At 49.5% G+C, this 20,397-nt stretch overlaps 2 protein-coding genes across 3 annotated transcripts in view; both read left to right on the top strand.

Annotated features, from left to right (window-relative positions):
• PEAK3 (PEAK family member 3) overlaps positions 1-20,397 on the top strand; it is a 294,394-nt gene that overhangs the window by 143,014 nt on the left and 130,983 nt on the right. The window lies entirely within an intron of this gene.
• Positions 1-20,397, top strand: part of LINGO3 (leucine rich repeat and Ig domain containing 3) — a 125,504-nt gene that overhangs the window by 21,927 nt on the left and 83,180 nt on the right. For both annotated transcript variants that reach the window (XM_024107941.3, XM_008171330.4), the window contains exon 2: positions 19,308-19,412. The gene's annotated coding sequence lies outside the window, so the exon portion shown is untranslated. The remainder of the gene's footprint in view (positions 1-19,307; positions 19,413-20,397) is intronic.

Here is a 20,397-nt window from a genome sequence, read left to right as displayed (position 1 = left end):
GCCACTTCAGGGCAGTGGCGCATTAGCCACTGGGCCGACAGGGTCCGTGCCCAGGGGCTCCGGCCAACTGCCACCAGTGGAAGCCCGGAGCCCCAGCTGCCGGGTGGGCAGGACAGGAGAAGACCCCCGCGCCCCAACCCCACTCCCTGGCAGAAGCCGCGGGAAGGGTGGCCCCTGTCCCCTCTCCATGGCAGCAGCCATCAGATGGGGGAAGTCCCATCCCCCCCCACTAGGCCCTCCCCCATCCCCAGCAGAAGCCGCAGGGAGGCAGGGGAAGCCCCCACACCTGACCCTGCTCTCTGGCAGAAGCACTGGGTGGGGTGGGAGAAGCCCCAGCACCCCAACCCTGGTCCCCCGAAGAAGCGCGGGAGATGGCGGGGCAAGCCCCAGCACCCGGGCCCCCTTGCGCCCCAGGGCCGTGGCACAGGGACAGAACTTCTCCGGTCTTGGGGCCGCGGTGGGGTGGGAGGGCAGAAAGGAGTTGCGGGGCTGCAGTGGGGGCTGGAATGGGGGGATTCTGGGTGGAACAGGGGTGGGCCCCAGGGCAGGGGCAGAAAGGGGTGGGGCCATGGGCAGGGATGGAGGCGGGACTGCAGGCCGAAGGGGTGGTGGGGCCCTCGCTTGCTCTGGCCCAGGGCCCCAGGAAACCTTAATTCGCCTCTGCTTCAGGGGACAGCAAGGAGGAAAATCTCTTGTGTTTTTATGGTATCTTCATTCCAAGTGCTTCCCACATGCATTCCCGCTACTGAAAATACACCAGCTGCCTTTGGGTCAGAGCATGGCAGTGGCTTAACCCGTGTTGAATTTGCTATGAAAGAGGTGCCGGGGCTCAAGCAAATGTTTTGCATAACTGACACGGCAAGCCCAGGGGTGAGCCCTGGCACAAATCAAGCACTGGGCCTAACCATGCACAGCAACGCTACACAACCATGTCGGGTTGTGACGTGAAGAATTCTGCATCTCCTTGAAGGGAGCATGTACTTACCCAAGATAGACTTAGGCCAGGTGGGGTCCAAGTCACAAAATCGAGAGTTGAACTTTTGTGAAGTTCTTGGGTGTTTGGACCTGGGTCAGTCTTGTTGCTATTTGACACCCTTTCTCTTGGAAAAAGTGCCTTTGGGTCTTTGAAAACTGCCAGAAAAGGTCAGCGGGGTGTAGGTAACGGTGTCTTATTTCTGTTTGGTGCTTTTAGATTTCCAGGAGTGTGCTGTTTTGTGTTAGTAAGGCCTGGTACACAGCAGAGAGCCACACCAACACACGCTCGCTGCCCATGGGAAATACCTTCCCCGGTATAAAGCTGATTTATGATGGGCTGCTGGCTGATGCTGGAGTTTTGAGTCAGGAGACTTGAGTTCTGTTCCTAGCTCTGCCTGCAACTTTGCGTGACCTTGGGAAAGCCGCATCACTTTTACACAGATGGAAATGGAGGCACAGAAAACTGGGAATAATGGCACATACCCATCTCTGTAAAGTGCTATGAGATCTGTGGAAGAAAATCATGATGATAAATATTCGTAGCCTTCTCCACCTCTCGGAGGGCACTGGGGCCATTTGTCAGATGACTAAGGTAGCAGATTCTCTAGTCCTTGTGTTTCCATCACACCTTATCCACCGCTTCATCCTTTATTTAAACAAGGAAAATCATTCAAAGATTATATTTCTCCCATCCTTTTCCCATCACGGTGTCTGAGCGTTACACCTTCAGAATGTCTAATGGACATTAAATTTACCCTCACAACAGCCCTGCAGCGTCGGTAAATAGCCAAGACGTTCATGAAGCAAAATTCTGAGGTGATGTGCTGAACAGAACAATCCCAGCCTGAGTGGCGGGGTGTCCTCACAGCGACTCTGTCGTGACGTCGTGATAACACCGTGAAGCAGGTGAATTATTGCTCTCCTCAGCTCACAACTGGAGAAACCTGAGGTTGCACAGTAAAACAGCGTCCGAGTCCGTTCTGGCTGGCACTCCCTTGAACCTGGACCTCCGATCAGATCCAGAGTGATGAACAAGGGCTGAGTTGCACGGTTTGAGGCGAGGTGGCCATTCAATGGATCCTCGGGGATTTTTGGTTGCCCTTGGCTGGCACGTCCGAGTGAGGATTGTCTCTCTGCTAGGTGGAGAGGTGGGAGGGAAGATGCATGGTAGGTTAATCCCTGGTGCTCGAGTCCCCTTTCACCAAAGGGATAAGATAATGGATTTGTTCCCTACCGTTTAGGGCAGTTTGGACACTGAGAGAATGTCTGCACTGCAATTAGACGCCCGTGGCTGGTCCAGGTCCGATGGCTTGGGCTGGGGGCTGTAAAACTGCTATGTAGACATCCGGGTTCAGGGACCCTCCCCCATCGCAGGGTCCCGGAGCTTGGGCTGGAGTCTGAGCCTGAACATCTACACTGCAGTTTTGTTGCCTCCAGCCCAAGCCCCATGAGCCCAAGTCAGCTGACACGGGCCAGTCGTGGGCATCTAATTGCAGTGTGGACATGCCCTGGACCTCCACACAGACAGAGCCACTTCTTAGTTCTCCATTTAATTCTCACCTCAGTCGGAATAACAAGTTCCTCGGCTTCACTCTCACTTCTGGGCACCATCTGGTTTCTGGTCAGGTCGTCTCTGCACGACACATCTCACCATGGGAGACCAAGAGTACCCATGGGAGAGAGTGTCTATCTCATTTACTCCACAATCCTGACTCAACGCAGCCGGGATACCCGCTCGCCTCTCAATGAGTCAGACCCTCTTGTCCTGTGGTAACGACTGCTATTGTAGGAACTCGGGGTTGGAGAGGATCCACTGCAGTGTTTGCCCTAGAGGAGAATCTCCATCAGCGCTGTGATGCTGATCATAGAATATCAGGGTTGGAAGGGACCTCAGGAGGTCATCTAGTCCAACCCGCTGCTCAAAGCAGGACCAACACCAACTAAATCATCCCAGCCAGGGCTTTGTCAAGCCGTGCCTTAAAAACCTCTAAGGATGGAGATTCCACCACCTCCCTTGGGAACCCATTCCAGTGCTTCACTATCCTCGTAGTGAAATGATCTCTCTTCCAGCTGTACTCTGGAGAAACAGATCATCATACGTCCACAGCTGGATCTCCCTAGTTTCTCAGTGGGATCCTTTACTGATGGAACCCGTCAAGGTTGACACCATAACACTCCACCAGCCAACTACCTGTTGACTCACGTTGGCCAAGGCACGTCCTGGAGCCATCAACTTTTGAACAAAGATTACCAGCAGGTAAGAGTTGGGAGGGAAAGACCACCGTAATCAAATACTGATCCGGGAAGGGAGAGCAGGACGGTGCATTAGCGAACTGAAGATTAAGTGACAAAAACAAAATCTAAAGTGTGACACTTTTTTCCTGAGCAGGAATATTAACAAACTGTGACAAACCAGAAAAAAAATTCCGCCTTCATTAATCCTCCCGCTCATGCACACAGCTGACATCTTGACCGTAGCCTTTGGTGTGCTCCTCGCTCCCAGTGAGGCTCAGCGCTCTCGGTTTTAGACCCTGAGTGTCAGCCGGGCTCTCGTGTTAATCAGAGAAGATCATTTACGGGGCACATGTTATGCAAGGCAGGGAGGCGTATCGCTGCTAAGTTACTTGCGAGGGGAAAAAATTAATTCCTTCCCTCTGAGGGAATCTGAGCTGCTGGTTGGAGCTAGATCTTTGTTCTGCTGTATGTGGGAGGGAGCGGGGTGGTGAAAGCATTTCTCTGCTGGTCTCTTAATTACTGTAGCTGGCTCAAAAATGGGGGACTTGAGACCCAGCGATTGATTGCAAGGTCTACTGGGAGAGTTGGCCACACTAAGGCTAGCGCCTGGAGAATTGGTCGAAATGTGGCACGCTTTAGGGCAGGTTAACAGTATCTGCCGGCAGAGGTATTGGGTGTTACTGAGCGTCAGGGCCGGCTCCAGCATTTCTGCCGCCCCAAGCAAAAAAAAAAAAAAGCCGTGATCGGCAGCGGCAGTTCAGCAGCAGGTCCTTCGCTCCTAGAGGGAGTGAGGGACCTGCCGCCCCCAAATTGCCGCAGGTGCCGCCCCTCTCCCTTGGCCGCCCCAAGCATCCTCCACCAGCCATGACGGGGGTGGCACTTGTGGAGTGTCTTGGTCTTCTAGCTTGATTTCAGTGGGTGGTTGGTTTGTTGTCTGGAGGAGCATCCGGAATGTGGTGGTTGTTCTCCCAGACACACTACCAGGGCCTTTCCATCAAGCAGCACGGGCATTCAGGGGGCCTAACTGGACAGAGCAGTAGCATCTCCTACACTTCTGCAGGGCAGGATTTAGCTGCAGCAATGGCGGAGGAGAAGAATGATGGTTTAGCCTTTGCTGTAATGTCGGATTCTAGGAAACTCTTGTGCTGCATCTGATCCTGTTCACTGCCAGCAATGCTCCATCCTGCTTCCTCTGAGAACCATGATGGTCTATGGAGTGGGGGGAGACATCTAGGCACTGGTATGTTACTGGACGAGGCCAGTGCATGTTTCTAATGGTTCAACAGATCTTTTGCTCCTTGGTCCATGGGTTAAGGGTCCATAGAGGATGCTAAAAGTCACCTACTGCATCGGATTTAAGCCTTAAAAATGAGAGAGAGAGAGAGGTTTTATACTCTGGTCTCCATCTTTGAGTATATTCCACACCCCCTCTGCTCACATCCACTGACACCAGACTTGATGCCATGGAATCCTCTTCTGTTCCAAACTCTGAACCTTCTTCTATGTCTTCCTCTAATGCAGTGGTTCTCAATTATTATTTTTTTCCATGGACCACTTAAAAATTGCTGAGGGTCTCGGCAGACCACTTAATGATCTTTCCAAATGTTGTTTGTACCATTAGCTAACTATTGTAATAACTTTTTTTGTTCTACAAATAAAAGCACACGACTCATATTTTCATATCAGTAGTTTTACCTTTCTAATGCAATGGATGTGCCCTCTCTCCCCTGTCGCGGCAGCCCCCAAGCTGGGGCTGGAAGGGAGGTGAGCTCTCCCCTGTCGCGGCAGCCCCCAAGCTGGGGCTGGAAGGGAGGTGAGCTCTCCCCTGCCGCGGCAGCCCCCAAGCTGGGGCTGGAAGGGAGGTGAGCTCTCCCCTGCTGCGGCAGCCCTAGAGTTGGGGAAAGTCGCCTCTTTCTCTGGCCCTTCAGATCCCAAATTTCCCCCCACCCCCTCTTCTCACCCCACTGCCCCCTCCCACCTATACTCTATTCCCCCCAAGGCCACCACCTCACCTTATATGTGCGTCTTCTCCAGGGTCCAGGCACCTAATTAGTGGAGCCACACCTGCACGGCTCCACTAATTAGGTGGGTGGCCCTTCAGTCTCTCGTGTGCGGCCACCTGAATGGAGCTTGTGGACCACTGGTGGTCCACCGACCACAGTTTGAGAACCTCTGATTTAATGCATTATGGCCTCGCTTGCCTCATTCTGCATTTTTTACAATGCCCACAAGAAGTGAAGAGTCGTTTGGTTTAATTACGTAGCTCCCTTTGGATTTCCCACCTTCTCTGTGCTCGTCTCTTAGGGTAAAGCCGGTCTCTTCATGCCTCATCCAGTGCTGGGGACATTGGTGTTGTATAAAAAATAGTAAATGGATGTTGCTTTCCTAAGGAAAGCTAGGGCAGGTACATTTTACTTGCTACTTTTGTTGACCTGTCTGTGTCCTGTTTATTTGTGCAGAAATGTCCTATGTGGGGCCTAGCGCCAAAGCTTTTCCGCGTCTGACATCGAATAGAAAACATCAATTACAAATTAACAGCCCGTAACAGATCCCCCTGTGTGCTAATAACAGCAGCAGCAAAAATTACCTGTTACTACCAAGGTCAATCAGAAGCCCGCCCAAGCCAGTAATTACTTTAAACAAGTCTTGTTTCAAATGTGTGTGACTTACTTTATATACGATAGCGTACTGGCTAGGGGAGGTGTGCCAACGTTGCCCTCTGTGGGATGCCACCAGAACAGTTCAACTGTGGGTCAAAGGCCCTATGCTGCTGACTTCTCTCAAATTTTTTTCCTTTGACTCAAGCAGTAGAACTTGCTTTAAAAGTGCGCACACCTCTTCTCCACGGCTGCTGTAAACGTATAGTACAGTAAGAATCCTGAAAATCTTGGGGGGGCCCACAAATTTGATGCAATATATTTTAGCTACAGAGCTGTCGCTTTGCCGTTCTCGTTCGTGCCTGTAGCACCAAACACACACGCACACGAATTAGGCGGTACCATCAACCTCCATGCATTCAAACAATCGTGTGATTTGGTTCTAAAAATCTCGTGTTGTTTGTTTTTAACTAACCAATTTAGCTCTTTGATTTGGTTTATTTTGGCGGGGTTGTTGGTGATGGTTTTTTACCATCTGGCTTTTGAGTTGTTAGGATAAATGAGGCTCATATTTTCAAGATATTTCTTCACAGCCATGGGGATTAGAATTTTTTTTTTAATGAAAACAGAGATTCGCACGCAATCACAGGACTCCAAGAGCTGGGACTTCAAGGAAAACACTAAATAACACCAGACTTGGGGTAAAGTTGGCAACGCTCGCTTTCACCTGTTTCTTTTACTTCATCCCCAATCAGGAGATTCTCCGAGGCCATGCCCAGTCTTGTTTTAAAAATCCCAAGCAATAGGACTGCCACCACTTCGCAGGGGAGATTCTACGTTCCAATAAATCCCATTGTTAGCTGAATTATCAGGAAGAAATTGCCTCATGCTACTTTGGCAATGACCAGCTATGCTTTAAAGGGGAGTTCCTACCACAGTTTCAATTTCTGTCCTCCACTTATCTCCCCACCTTCCCGCATTGAATTCATTCAGCTGAAATACCAACTTTTTCTCCCAGCTGTTCTTGATCTCCCTCTTTCTTCCACTTGGGGGGTTTGTGCAGAGACCGTTTTGTTTGCATGCTCTGTCCCTCCTAAAAATCATGCAACTTTCCAGCCTCCCATACTGCCCTTTAAAGCAGTGGTTCTCTACCAGTGGTATGTGTGTACCCCTCAGGCTACTCAGAGATCTTCCAGGGGGTACAGCCACTCATCTAGAAATTTGCCTAGTTTTACAACAGGCTACGTAAAAAGCACTAGCAAAGTCCGTACAAATTAAAACTTCATACAGACAATGAGTTGTTTATACTGCTCTATTCACTGAAATGTAAGTACAATATTTATATTCAAATGGACTGTATTTTATAATTCTATGGTAAAAATGAGAAAGTGAGCCATTTTTCAGTACTACTGTGCTGTGACACGTCTGTATTTTTAGGTCTGATTTTGTAAGCAAGTCATTTTAAAGTGAGGTGAAACTTAGGGTACACAAGACAAACCAGACTCCTGAGAGGGTACAGTCGTCTGGAAAGCTTGAGAGACAGTGCTTTAAAGTACTTGCAAATGGAAATAAAAGGGGTTCCTGCCTTTTCTTTTTTTTTTTTTTCTTCTACTTTATGATGTATAAAGAAGCCCTGAATTTTGTTTTCAACACCCCACAACAATCTCTACGTGCTTTTCACCTTCGAAGTATCCGGACTATCAAACTTCGTCTTCCCATGTTTTCACTGGAGGTATTCCTGGAGGACCAGAGAACTGGAGTGGGAGCTTTCTTACCTCTTACTGCCCTCTACTGTGTGGACCATGTCAGGCCGGTTCATGTCTATATATGTTTCATCTAACGTCAGCACCAGCTGCGTTCTTCTGTGGGGCAGCTGTAATGGATGCAGTACGTTACCGGTTGTGGCGTCACCATGAGCCTGGCCCTGCTCCCACTGAAGTGACGGGAGTTTGCCGTTGGCTGCCCTGGGAGCAGGACGTACAACATGGCCGTAGCACAGCATTTCGTATATGTGTTCTTCCTCCACCAGGGAAAGGAGAGAGGATATAGTCCCTCCCAGCTGTGGGGAGGGGGAGGGACGGTTGTTTATGACTGGCTGGCGATGGCTCTTGGTAGGAAGGAGCACGGTGCAGAAGCTGGGGCATGAGCCTAGGATTCAGTCAAGCCAGGTTCAATCCCTTGCTCCACCCCAGACGTTGTGTGTGGCCATGTGCAGGTCATTTAGGGTGGGATCCGCAAGGGGAATCAGGCAATGCTGAGCGTTACGGCGCCCCGGAAATCCCAGGAACGGGACAAAGCCTGAGTTAGGCTCCCTCTACAATGAATGGGTGGAGAGAGGCGCCTCAGAATGCGATCTACAAAGCCAGCCGGCTGGGTGGGGAGCTAGCCAAGGGGATGCTGACAGGAGCGGTGTGGACTAAGGCCTGCCCCTCTCTCACAGCCAGCTGCCTCTGTCAGTGCCCCACCAACAGGACCTTGCTCTCGGGGGTCCTGCACCGCAGCTGGTGTTTTGAAGGAGTGCGTTAGGGGCCACATATAGCGGAGGGAGGAAGATGGGGAAGGTGCTGCTGCTGCTCCCACCCCTCTAACTTTTAGCCCAGTGGTTAGAGCACTCACCTGGGATGTGGGAGACCCAGGTTCAATTTCCCCCTCTCTGCCAGAGGGGAGAGGATTGAAAGAGGGGGTATCTCTCACCTGTCGGGAAAGTGATCTGATCACGGGGCTAGAGGATATTGTGAGGGGGGGCTTCCTGCGTCTCTGCTGTTGCACTGTGAATAAATAATGGAAGAGTGATTTGGAGGGAGGGGACTGGCCCCGGGATCTCCCACCTCCTCCCTAATCACCGGACCGCAGAAAAATCCCTCCCTCCCTCTCTTTAAGTATTTCTCCACAGAGCAGCTGAAACCACTGGGCTAAAAGTCCTACCCTTAGTCCTTCCGGACCTTGGTTCCCCATCTGTACAGTGGGGATAAAAGCCCTGCCGTGCCTCGCCTCGCTGGAGTGCATTAAAGATTGCACGGATCTCTGATATTACAGTAAGGGGGAGATACAAGGGTAAGAGTTCGGGGCAACTGCACCTGTGTTCCCCATGCATGGTACACTAAGGGCACCTATTCTAGGCTCCTCAGCTGTCACCTTTCTTGGGCAGAGAACCACGTCTCTCCCCCTCCTGACCAAGGTTTTTCCAGGCTGCACAGTTCCCTGCCTGCGCTGTAATATTCCCAGCCAGCCACGGGGTCTCAACAGGCTAGCATCTGCGCTTTGCTTTCTTCCCAGAGGTTATGAACTACCCGCAGTTACAAGATACCACCCAGCTCTCCCTAAGCAAGCACATTTATTCTGAAGGTGAAAGCATTACAGAGAACACCCATTAAAAATAATCAAAGAACATACACACATGCTAAAAAGCTTCCCAGAGGTCACCGCAACTCCAACCTTGGGCTCTGGTAGATGTGGGTTTTGAAGGACTAACAACTGGGTTTCCTTGTGGTTACAACTTCAAACTGTCTCAGATTCAGAACCAGAACCCAGGCTGAGCAGTTCAGCTGTTTCTTTATACAGCTTGGGCCTTTGATCTTGTCTCCGGGAACAGTTCATCAGCAAACAGTGACCTACTCCTCAGGGCATAGTTTCCAAAGGCTGGGTTGCTGCATAACCAGAGATGGGGGAAATTACATTCACTGCCCCCTGGGTATTTCCCAAGAAATGCGCTTCACACTTCTTATCCCCGAAGTTCGTTCCCGTCTGGCATGTTTTCAGTATAGTCCTTTGAACACGCAGACCTCACATCACATCTCCCCCCAGAGAGGTATATACAGTCCTGACCCACAATAATACATCAGCTTAATATAATCGGGTTTAGCGAGGATATTGCAGGAAATCACCCTACCTCTCTCAAGTACTACGGGCAGGTCTACGCGTCAAATGCTGCAGCTCTACTGGTGCACCAGAGTCACTGTTGCATGTCAGTGAAGACGCTAATCCACCTCCGGGAGAGGCGGTAACTGTCAACAGGAGAAGCCCTCCCATCAACACAGCGCTCTCTGCACCGGGGACTAGGTTGATATCACAGCATTGCTCAGGGGGTGTGGATTTTTCACACCCTGAGCAATGTAGTTCTACCAATGTAAGTTTGAATGTAGACCTGTCCTAAGATATGAAGCTGGATATGAGTCAGCAGTGTGCCCTTGTTGCCAAGAAGGCCAACAGCATATTGGGCTGCATTAGTAGGAGCATTGCCAGCAGATCGAGGGAAGTGATTATTCCCCTCTATTCGGCACTGGTGAGGCCACACTTGGAGTATTGCGTCCAGTTTTGGTCCCCCCACTACAGAAGGGATGTGGACAAATTAGACAGAGTCCAGCAAAGGGCAACGAAAATTATTAGGGGGCTGCGGCACGTGACTTACGAGGAGAGGCTGAGGGAACTGGGGTTATTTAGTCTGCAGAAGAGAAGAGTGAGGGGGGATTTGATAGCAGCCTTCAACTACCTGAAGGGGGGTTCCAAAGAGGATGGAGCTCGGCTGTTCTCAGTGGTGGCAGATGACAGAACAAGGAGCAATGGTCTCAAGTTGCAGTGGGGGAGGTCTAGGTTGGATATTAGGAAACACTATTTCACTAGGAGGGTGGTGAAGCACTGGAATGCGTTACCTAGGGAGGTGTGAAATCTCCATCCTTAGAGGTTTTTAAGACCCGGCTAGACAAAACCCTGGCCGGGATGATTTAATTGGTGTTGGTTCTGCTTTGAGCAGGGGATTGGACTAGATGACCTCCTGAGGTCTCTTCCAACCCTAATATTCTATGATTCTGAGACTGGAAGCTAGCTAATAAATAACAGTTCAGCAACAGAGCTAAAGGATCAATATGTGAAATCACAGGTGACCCTTTCAGTCCATGAATTAAAGTGCTTCTGGGTCCCATTTCAAAGGCAGCTGGAATTTATAATAGGTTTCCAGACAACAAACTTAGTCAACTTGAAGTTTAAGGTTGCTAGGAGACATGTTACCTAAAATACCTACCAAGAACATTACAGTTGAGACCCTAATCATTCAAATGTATGGAAATGATCAGTCAAAGTAATGGATATGGAGAGGCTAATGCACTTAAATTCAGATGTTCTTGTAAAAATGTAATTGTGGCATTATCCAACTGCTAACTGTGTGCTAGGCTCTGTGCAGAAGGGTCTGAAGGCGAGGTCACTGCCCCAGAGAACTTGCAATCTAGGTAGAAAACACACAAATGCAGGAAGAGGATAGCAAGCAGCAGGAATTGACTATGTCTTGAGCATTCCATGGGTTTTGTTCAGATGTGATTTTTGGGGAGAGACGGGTAAAATACTCAGGTGTTTCGTTCGCTAATGCGGCACATTAACATTTGCATTAGACATTCCAAAAGCAGCCTTAACTCTGACCTGAGCTATCAAAAAAACTGTACTTCTCGCCTCAGAACACTCTCAGCAGATAGTTACATATGATGGTGTTCTATAACTGCTGTGCCGTGAAATACCTAAACAATAGGCTGTGAGCTGTACATCTCAATTATCCCATTATTATCCCATTATTTAGACAATACAGAAGCCACGTTGTTTTGTATCTATCAATGGTATGTAACTGAAACGTATAGTCTCACACCTATGCTGTAAAATGTATAGTTCCTCAAATTGCAAACTATTTCTGATTGATTCATTCTCCTTATAAAAATCCTGTCATTTGGCATCATATCGTAGTTGTTAGACAAATCATTCACCTACTGTATTGCACAAAAACAGAGCATGAAGACAACAGGGTCAAAGTTGAAGTTGGTTGGGGAATGTCTAATGGACCATTTTTCTACGTCAATTTTTTTTGTAAGAGAATGTATGAACTTTAAGGGACTGGGATCTTTTCTGAGTGACTTTAATAATCTCCACACATTTTATCTAGGGAGATGGATGGAGATTCCACCTTAGAGATTTTTAAGGCCTGGCTTGACAAAGCCCTGGCTAGGATGATTTAGTTGGGGTTGGCCCTGCTTTGAGCAGGGGATTGGACTAGATGACCTCCTGAGGTCTCTTCCAACCCTGATATTCTATTATTCTATTTTTTTAATATTTAGGCATCCTTAATGATAACATTCTTGGCTTGTATTTTTAATGTCACTTAACATCTAGAATTTGAGGTTAACAAAGTTTTTTGTCTGAGAATTTCCATGGGTTTTTAAAATAACCCTGCCTTGAGCATGGATGAAGATTCTAATCTAGGCCTCCTAATCCCTGCCATAGACAATCTGGGGCACTGAGAGTGGAGAGAGGCCCATGGTGATGGGGGTCCAATGCCCAATTCCCAGTGCTGCTCCCCCCCTCTTAGGAAAGATGAGCTTGGCAAGTCAGCCGCACCAGAAAGATTGACCTGCCAATGCTGCCCAGCGTGGGGAATTTTAAATGATGCTTCTTTTTTCCCCAGCTATTCTCTGGGTGAGTTTGCCACGCAGAAACTTTGCACAGCAGCATGTGTGGTGGAGGAGTGGGGTCCCGGTTCAGCAAAGCACTCACTTAACTTTAAGCACGTCCCATTGACGTCAGCGAAGCGAACTCCAGCAGAGAATTTGATCTCTCGTGCATCACCATCATCCTGAATTAAAACCAAGTCGAGGGCAATATTGTGGCAGTCGAGCCAATGCCCATGGGAGTGGTAGAGACCATGGACGTGCTCTGTCCATCTGTCAGTGTGTTTATATCGCTCCCATCACTGCAGGAGCAGAACACGTCCCCGAGGGGGCTCTTGGAATCCATGGTGTCAGAACTAGGGCACGGCTTGTCTTTATTGGTATCTCGTACAGTGGTGGGCGCATCGGTGCTTAGCAAAGAATGAACGTTAACTCCGTTTTTGCAGCTCTTGGTAGCGCTGACCAGACCAGGCAAGAATAGGGATGGGCCCAGCATTTACCAGCTTGGGTGGAAGCTGACACACTTCAGCTCACGTCCCTTTGCCTTTGACAAAAAGCTCTTTGATTATTTTCCCTGCCTCCCCTTCCCTGATATTTTCCTCCCTTCTCCCCAGTCACCAGAGGCCGTTGTTTTGAAAAAAGCCAGCCAATGGGAAACCGGGGAGCAAGTTGTCCCGGGGTGCGCTGGGAAATGCAGCCCACAGAGGGGAGAAGGCAGAAGTCACGATTCTGGGAGTATAATGCAGCCTGCCGCAGCGCTGATTACGGGGTGGGGAAAGATTGCCACCTCCGGCTCATTGTTCCAGGAGAAAGCAGTTGAGTGAGGCATGAGAGAGACAGTTTTCAGGTGGGTAGCTGATCTGTGAGACGCAGGCAGGCTGTGGGAATAGGCTGCTTTAGAATACCCTGTGCTGAAGGCGGGATCTGATTGCCTAGCAGGTCTCCCCAGCCAGGCAGGAGTCCCAGGTAATTGCAGAAGTCAGGGCTTGTTAGCTCCGTGGCCCTCATTCATATTATAATAAAATGGGCCCAATCCTTCAGCCAAAGTACAGGCCATCAATGGCTATTAGACAGGATGGGTCAGGGATGGTGTCCCTAGCCACTGTTTGCCTAGGGTGACCAGACCGTCCTGACTTTTAGGTGTTTGTCCCGTGTCCCGACCGATCTCTGGTCGGGACGCAATTTGTCCCAATATTTCGCTCTGCCGGCACTCGGCTTTTTTTTTTTTTTTTTGCTCCCCCTGCGGATCCCCTCTCCGGTGTCCCGATATTTTCTTCCTCTCATCTGGTCACCCTATGTTTGCCAGAAGCTGGGAATGGGCGACAGGGGATGGATCACTTGATGATTCCCTGTTCTGTTCATTCCCTCTGGGGCACTGGGCATTGGTCACTGTCGGAAGACAGGACACTGGGCTAGATGGATCTTTGGTCTGACCCAGTATGGCCGCTCTTATGTACTGCTGGGCAGAGGAAGGCAAGGTCTGTAGTGGCCTGGCAGACACCTTCCCAGCCGCAGTCAGGAGTGTGACTAGGAAACCCAGTGGATCTCTGGGTTGTTGCAAACCCACATTGCAGCTGGCAGAGTTTGGTGGCACAAAGATTGACTGGGCCACGGAAAGTGAATGCCTTCCCTTACCCGTGGGCTCTCCAGCTCCGTGTCGAGGCACACAGGTGAGGAGACAGGGATGGGAAGTGTGTCCTGACTGCTATGCACTGTCCTATGCCCATGTTGCCGTAGAGTTTAAGGCACGAAGGCACCAGCAGATCATCTCGTCTGACCTCCTTTGTATCCCAGGCCTCCAATCCCACCCAGCTACCCGCCCACTAGCCCAACAACCAGAATTAGACCAAAGGATTACAGCCCTCAGGAGACTAAACTACTGTGTACCACAGGCAAAGAATAGGAGGGAGCACGGTGCACCAGTGGCCAGGAATTGATGAAGTGAGATGTGTCCAGATGATCGCAGCAAGCGACCTTCATTCTGTGCTGCAAAGGAAGATGAACCCCCCCCCCCCAAGATCACCACCAACGTGACCTGTCAGTGTCCTCAGGATGAACCAGGCCTTCTCTCAGCAGTCTGGCACCTTTCCCCAGTACTAAATTCACTTGTAGAAAAAGAAAACACATACAGCTGGTTATAGACTGTATCTTCAGATCTCGGTTTCAGCTTCTCTCTCATTCAGCTACGAATCCCCTGTTGGATCTAGACCTGCCAAAGAGGAGGCTCGGCTTTATTAAACTGCTGTAACGGCTTCTGTTATCAGGGTGTTATCAATCCCACGGGAGATCTTTTTATCCACCTTGTACATTTCTGTCCTCCTTTGATGCTCCTCATGGCAACGTGCTGCAGATCTGAGAGGAGGGATTGGTGGGAGAGAGGGCTTGGAGATGGGAGGGGTGTGTGGCTCCCTGGCCATACACCCCAAAGCAAGGGCACGTTTTTTCATTCACAGCCTGAATAAAACAGCTCTGTGAAAGCTCAGCCTAGGTTTGGGATCATTTATAATACATAAATTGATACTATCTGGCTCCCCATCCAAAGAAGGGAGATTTTTACAATGAATAAGACCTTTTTTTTTTTAGGCACAAAGTGAGTTTGAAATGAATCCAGTGAATTAATAAATACTCTAGTAAAGCCGTACCAATGCATGTTGCATGAAGAGACTTCCTAGCCCACAGCTCTGGAGTGGCAGTATGGAACGTAGATTCATCACTTCTACGGCCAGCCAGGGCCACTGCGATCCAAGTGAACTAGTCTGAGCTTGCAATCTCAGCAAATTTTGGCTCGATCAGAACCTGGATAGAAGCTGCAGGAAATGAGAGGCTTGATTGGGTAGGAAGGGCTTTTTCTTCCGAGCCTGCATTGAACTAGCTTGGTGCTGATAAGCAGGGCCGGATTTGAGGGCAGGTGACCCAGGCGACTGCCTGGAGTGCCGGACTTGGGGGCAGGTACTGGGCTTAGGGCACCAGGGTGTTATGCTTAAAAGAAGCACATGGGATCTTTTTTAGGGGAAAAGGCAATACGCCCCATTTATTGACGATACAATTGTTAGCATATGCCTACACATACACACTCCCACCAGTCAATGTTATAGTTACTAGTCCAGAGTCTGGATCAATCTAGTGGCCAGCTAGGTTGATCACGGGTAGGGGGGAGCCGGGTTCCGTCAGTCACGACATGATGCTCCAGGGAAGTCTTGGCAGGACGAACCCAAAGTTTCATGGCAAGGCCCCCGTTTATATAAAAAGAACAGGAGTACTTGTGGCACCTTAGAGACTAACAAATTTATTAGAGCATAAGCTTTCGTGGACTACAGCCCACTTCTTCGGATGCATATAGAGTGAAACATATATTGAGGAGATATATATACACACATACAGAGAGCATGAACAGGTGGGAGTTGTCTTACCAACTCTGAGAGGCCAATTAAGTAAGAGAAAAAAACTTTTGAAGTGATAATCAAGATAGCCCAATACAGACAGTTTGATAAGAAGTGTGAGAATACTTACAAGGGGAGATAGATTCAATGTTTGTAATGGCTCAGCCATTCCCAGTCCTTATTCAATCCTGAGTTGATTGTATCTAGTTTGCATATCAATTCCAGCTCAGCAGTCTCTCGTTGGAGTCTGTTTTTGAAGTTTTTCTGTTGTAAGATAGCCACCCGCAGGTCTGTCATAGAATGACCAGACAGGTTAAAGTGTTCTCCCACTGGTTTTTGAGTATTATGATTCCTGATGTCAGATTTGTGTCCATTAATTCTTTTCCGTAGAGACTGTCCGGTTTGGCCAATGTACATGGCAGAGGGGCATTACTGGCACATGATGGCATATATCACATTGGTAGATGTGCAGGTGAACGAGCCCCTGATGGTATGGCTGATGTGATTAGGTCCTATGATGATGTCACTTGAATAGATATGTGGACAGAGTTGGCATCGGGCTTTATTACAAGGATAGGTTCCTGGGTCAGTGTTTTTGTTCAGTGATGTGTGGTTGCTGGTGAGTATTTGCTTTAGGTTGGGGGGTTGTCTGTAAGCGAGGACAGGTCTGTCTCCCAAGATCTGTGAGAGTAAAGGATCATCTTTCAGGATAGGTTGTAGATCTCTGATGATGCGCTGGAGAGGTTTTAGTTGGGGGCTGAAGGTGACAGCTAGTGGTGTTTTGTTATTTTCTTTGTTGGGCCTGTCTTGTAGGAGGTAACTTCTGGGTACTCGTCTGGCTCTGTCAATCTGTTTTTTCACTTCAGCAGGTGGGTATTGTAGTTTTAAGAATGCTTGATAGAGATCTTGTAGATGCTTGTCTCTATCTGAGGGATTGGAGCAAATGCGGTTATATCTTAGAGCTTGGCTGTAGACAATGGATACAGACTAACACGGCTGCTACTCTGAAACCTGTTTATATAGTGATTTTTCCCTCATTGGGACCAATGAGTTTTGCACTGTCATGCTGTAATCAATTTGTTGTTTGACGAGTGCTTGGTTTTTTATAAATCTTTTTTCTTATGTTTGATTTTGTTTTTTTGTATTAAGTGTTTTAGGGAGTTTTCATGTTGGTTTTGATTACAGCTATTTTGTCCTCATTGATAGGTGCCTGTCTTATTTTTAGAGTCGTCAATCTGCTTTGCTTTGACATTTCAATAGGGGCGTGTTGCAGCCTCCGGGTGCCCCTGCGTCTGTCTCCGGTTCCTCCCCAGACCATCTGGTTCAGCGATGGCCTTTACATTTCTCTTTTAACACACACACACACTTTTTATTCGCACACAAAACAGAATTAATTTACGCCGAACATTTTGAACGGGAACATCAAGTTGCAATGCAAAAGAAAACAATCATGGCATTCTTTTACTTATTTTAAAATGCTAAACCTACAACAACTTGGTGACCCTCAAAAGTCTGTTACTGCCTTGAAATTAGGCCAGACACAAAGAAATTCTGGCTGATGCATTTCTACCAATGGCGTATTAGGCCATTCCTTTCTGCTCTTCAAAAAGGATGGCTGGCAGGATATGGTTAAATCATATCAATACTTGTAAAAGGTGCTACATTATTATTTGATTATTCTTTATTTTTTATTCTAAATTATGCAAAATTCAAACATAAAATCCTACTACTGCAAGGGCAGGTATTCAAGTTTAATAAATGGGCGGGTGGGCACTGAAGGTGCTCCACACATCTGGCACCATTTGGCCTAGGGTCGGCCCTGCTGGTAAGCAGCGCCATCCTTCAGATGCGATATGAAATATGAGGTCCTGGCTCAATGTCATTCAACATCATGGCTGAATCAGTGGTTCTAGCCCCAGCACACAGGCCAAAACCCCAATCTGGGCAAGTGCCTCCTGCCTCCCTACACTTCTGCCTCACAGCCTCAGTGGACGTCATCTTCGCTTCTGTCACGGGGCGGGACTCACCGGTGCGGCGCCTCCTGCTGGTCTTCCAGGGAATTAGCGTTTCCAGCTCCAGAGCGCTCTCTGCAGGCTGGTGTCCCACTTGCCACTGGGCCCGAGTCTCTCCTGGACTCCGGCGCCCCTTTCAGGCCAGGGTGCTGCCCCCTGGCAGTACCCCTCCACAGATCTGGGTCTCCCCTCCCTGGGGAACCCCCACCCTCTATCCCCACCTCACCTCAGTCTGTGGCCTCTGCCAGTCATCACCTAGCCCTCGCTCCCTGGGGCAGACTGCCACTCATCATCAGGGGTTTGCACCTGCTGCCTCTGCCTACCCTTGGGCTGCCCCTCTGCAACCCCAGGACCTTTTCCAGCCTTTAGCAAGGCCTGCAGCCTGGGGGTTTTCCAGGCCAGAGCTCCCCAGCTCCTCTGGCCTTTCCCCCAGCCCTGCTCTACTCTAGGTACTTTGCTGTGCTCCCAAGCAGCCAGGCCCATCTCTCTCTACTGCCAGAGAGAGACTCTGAGCGAGCTCCTGGCCCACAGCCTTTTATAGGGCCAGCTGTGGCCTGGCCCCAGCTGAGGCTGCTTCCCCAATCAGCCTAGGTTTTTCTCTTCCCAGAGCAGCCCTCTCCCCAGGCTGTTCTAACCCCTCCGGGCAGGAGCAGGGTGACCACCCTGTGTGACAAAGTTCCTCCTCTATCTTGGTGGGTCCTGCGCTTATTGGTGGATTTTCTTGCCTCAGAGATTCACCATGTGGCTTGGGGAACAGCCAAGAGACCTTCCCCTCTGGAAGAACCCACAGTCCAGGTCAATTGGGAGGTTTGGGGGGAACCCGGGCCCGCCCTCTACTCAGGGTTCCAGCCCAGGGCCCTGTGAACTGCAGCTGTCTATAGTGCCTCCTGTAACAGCTGCATAACAGCTATAACTCCCTGGGCTACTTCCCCATGGCCTCCTCTAAACACCTTCCTTATTCTCACCACAGGACCTTCCTCCTGGTGTCTGATAACGCTTGCGCTCCTCAGTCCTCCAGCAGCACACTCTCTCACTCTCAGCTCCTTGCGCCTCTTGCTCCCAGCTCCTCACACTCACACCACAAACTGAAGTGATCTCCTTTTAAAACCCAGGTGCCCTGATTAGCCTGCCTTAATTGATTCTAGCAGCTTCTTCTTAATTGGCTCCGGGTGTCCTAATTAGTCTGCCTGCCTTAACTGGTTCTAGCAGGTTCCTGATTACTCTAGTGCAGCCCCTGCTCTGGTCACTCAGGGAACAGAAAACTACCCATCCAGTGACCAGTATATTTGCCCTCTACCAGACTCCTGTACCCCACTGGTCTGGGTCTGTCACACTTGCTACAGCTTCCCACTCTTAATTCTTGGGCAGTGTAGCAGTGCTGCTAAGCATCCCACCCAGAGGTGGCAACCGTTCAGTGCAGGGTCCAACGACCCTTCCATTTCTAATGGATCCTTCAGGGTCAAAAATACTGTGGAAAGAGCATTGTTATTAGTACCTAGAAATGGCAGATCTGAGAGGGCCTGGGTCAGATCCAGAACCGTGTTGCACTTCAAGGGGAAATTACCTTTCCATTGGCGTATGCAGTGACGTCAGTGCCTGATGGTAATCCAAGAAGACGGTTCAAAACCCCTCCCTTTGGAGGCTGGAGTGCATGATTATTATTTTTTTGTCTCTCGCTTTCTCCAGACCATCGCCGACCTGCTGCGCAGAAACGTTTGCCATGTAAACCTTCCCAGCCCCCACGTGCCCCGACGGACCCAGATGTTGGTACGGACTCGGAGCTGCAGAACGGTAAGTGAGTGGCTGGTTTGCAGGGCCTCTGGGCTGCGTTTTCCTGACCCTCCCCTTGATGGGAGTGTGACTGCTCGTGTGGTTCTGTTGGCTCTCCTCATGGACTCATTGGATTGCAGAGCTCAGCAACACCCCAGCGCTGGTGTCATGTGAAATTACTGGTCTCCTAGGCTTCTTGTAGATTACAAAGCAGTGGAGAGCTCAGGGAATTGGTTGGATGGAGCCTGACCTCGTCTGTGGCTGGACAGAGGTTGATGCTGAGGGTTTGATCTATTAGTTTAAGCACAGAACTGGTTTCTAATCACGGTCCTGCCCCTGGCTCCTTCTACGACCTCAGAAAAGTCCATTAATCACCTTAGCCTCTAAGGATAGAACAAGAAGCAATGGGTTTAAACTGCAGCAAGGGAGGTCTAGGTTGGACATTAGGAAAAAGTTCCTAACTGTCAGGGTGGTTAAACACTGGAATAAATTGCCTAGGGAGGTTGTGGAATCTCCATCTCTGGAGATATTTAAGAGTAGGTTAGATAAATGTCTGTCAGGGATGGTCTAGACAGTATTTGGTCCTGCCATGCGGGCAGGGGACTGGACTCGATGACCTCTCGAGGTCCCTTCCAGTCCTAGAATCTATGAATCTATTAATTAAACACCATGCCTCAGTTTCCCCATGTGCCAAAGGGAATCATACTGCTGCACCTTGGCTCCTGTCTGGCAACCTGAAAAGCACTAATTATTACTTTCCATGCTGAAAGCGCTTGCCAAAGACAAGCTAATGCTTCTCACCCCCGTCAACTCCCCTAGTGCCTACTGAAGGTACGTCTACACTCCATACAGCGGCATGTGGAGTATCCCCTGCTTTCCCCCCTGGCACCGGTATAAATGGCAGCATCGATGGTGGGGCACGGCTCAGGCGAGTGACACGTGAGGCCTGTGTGTGTGTGTGTGTGTCCTACACAGCTCTCTACAGCCCAGCCAGCGCCTCTCCTGT

This window comes from Chrysemys picta, chromosome 25 (genome assembly GCF_011386835.1).
Source record: "Chrysemys picta bellii isolate R12L10 chromosome 25, ASM1138683v2, whole genome shotgun sequence".
NCBI lineage: Eukaryota > Metazoa > Chordata > Testudines > Emydidae > Chrysemys > Chrysemys picta.
This window is presented reverse-complemented; position numbering and strand designations above follow the sequence as displayed.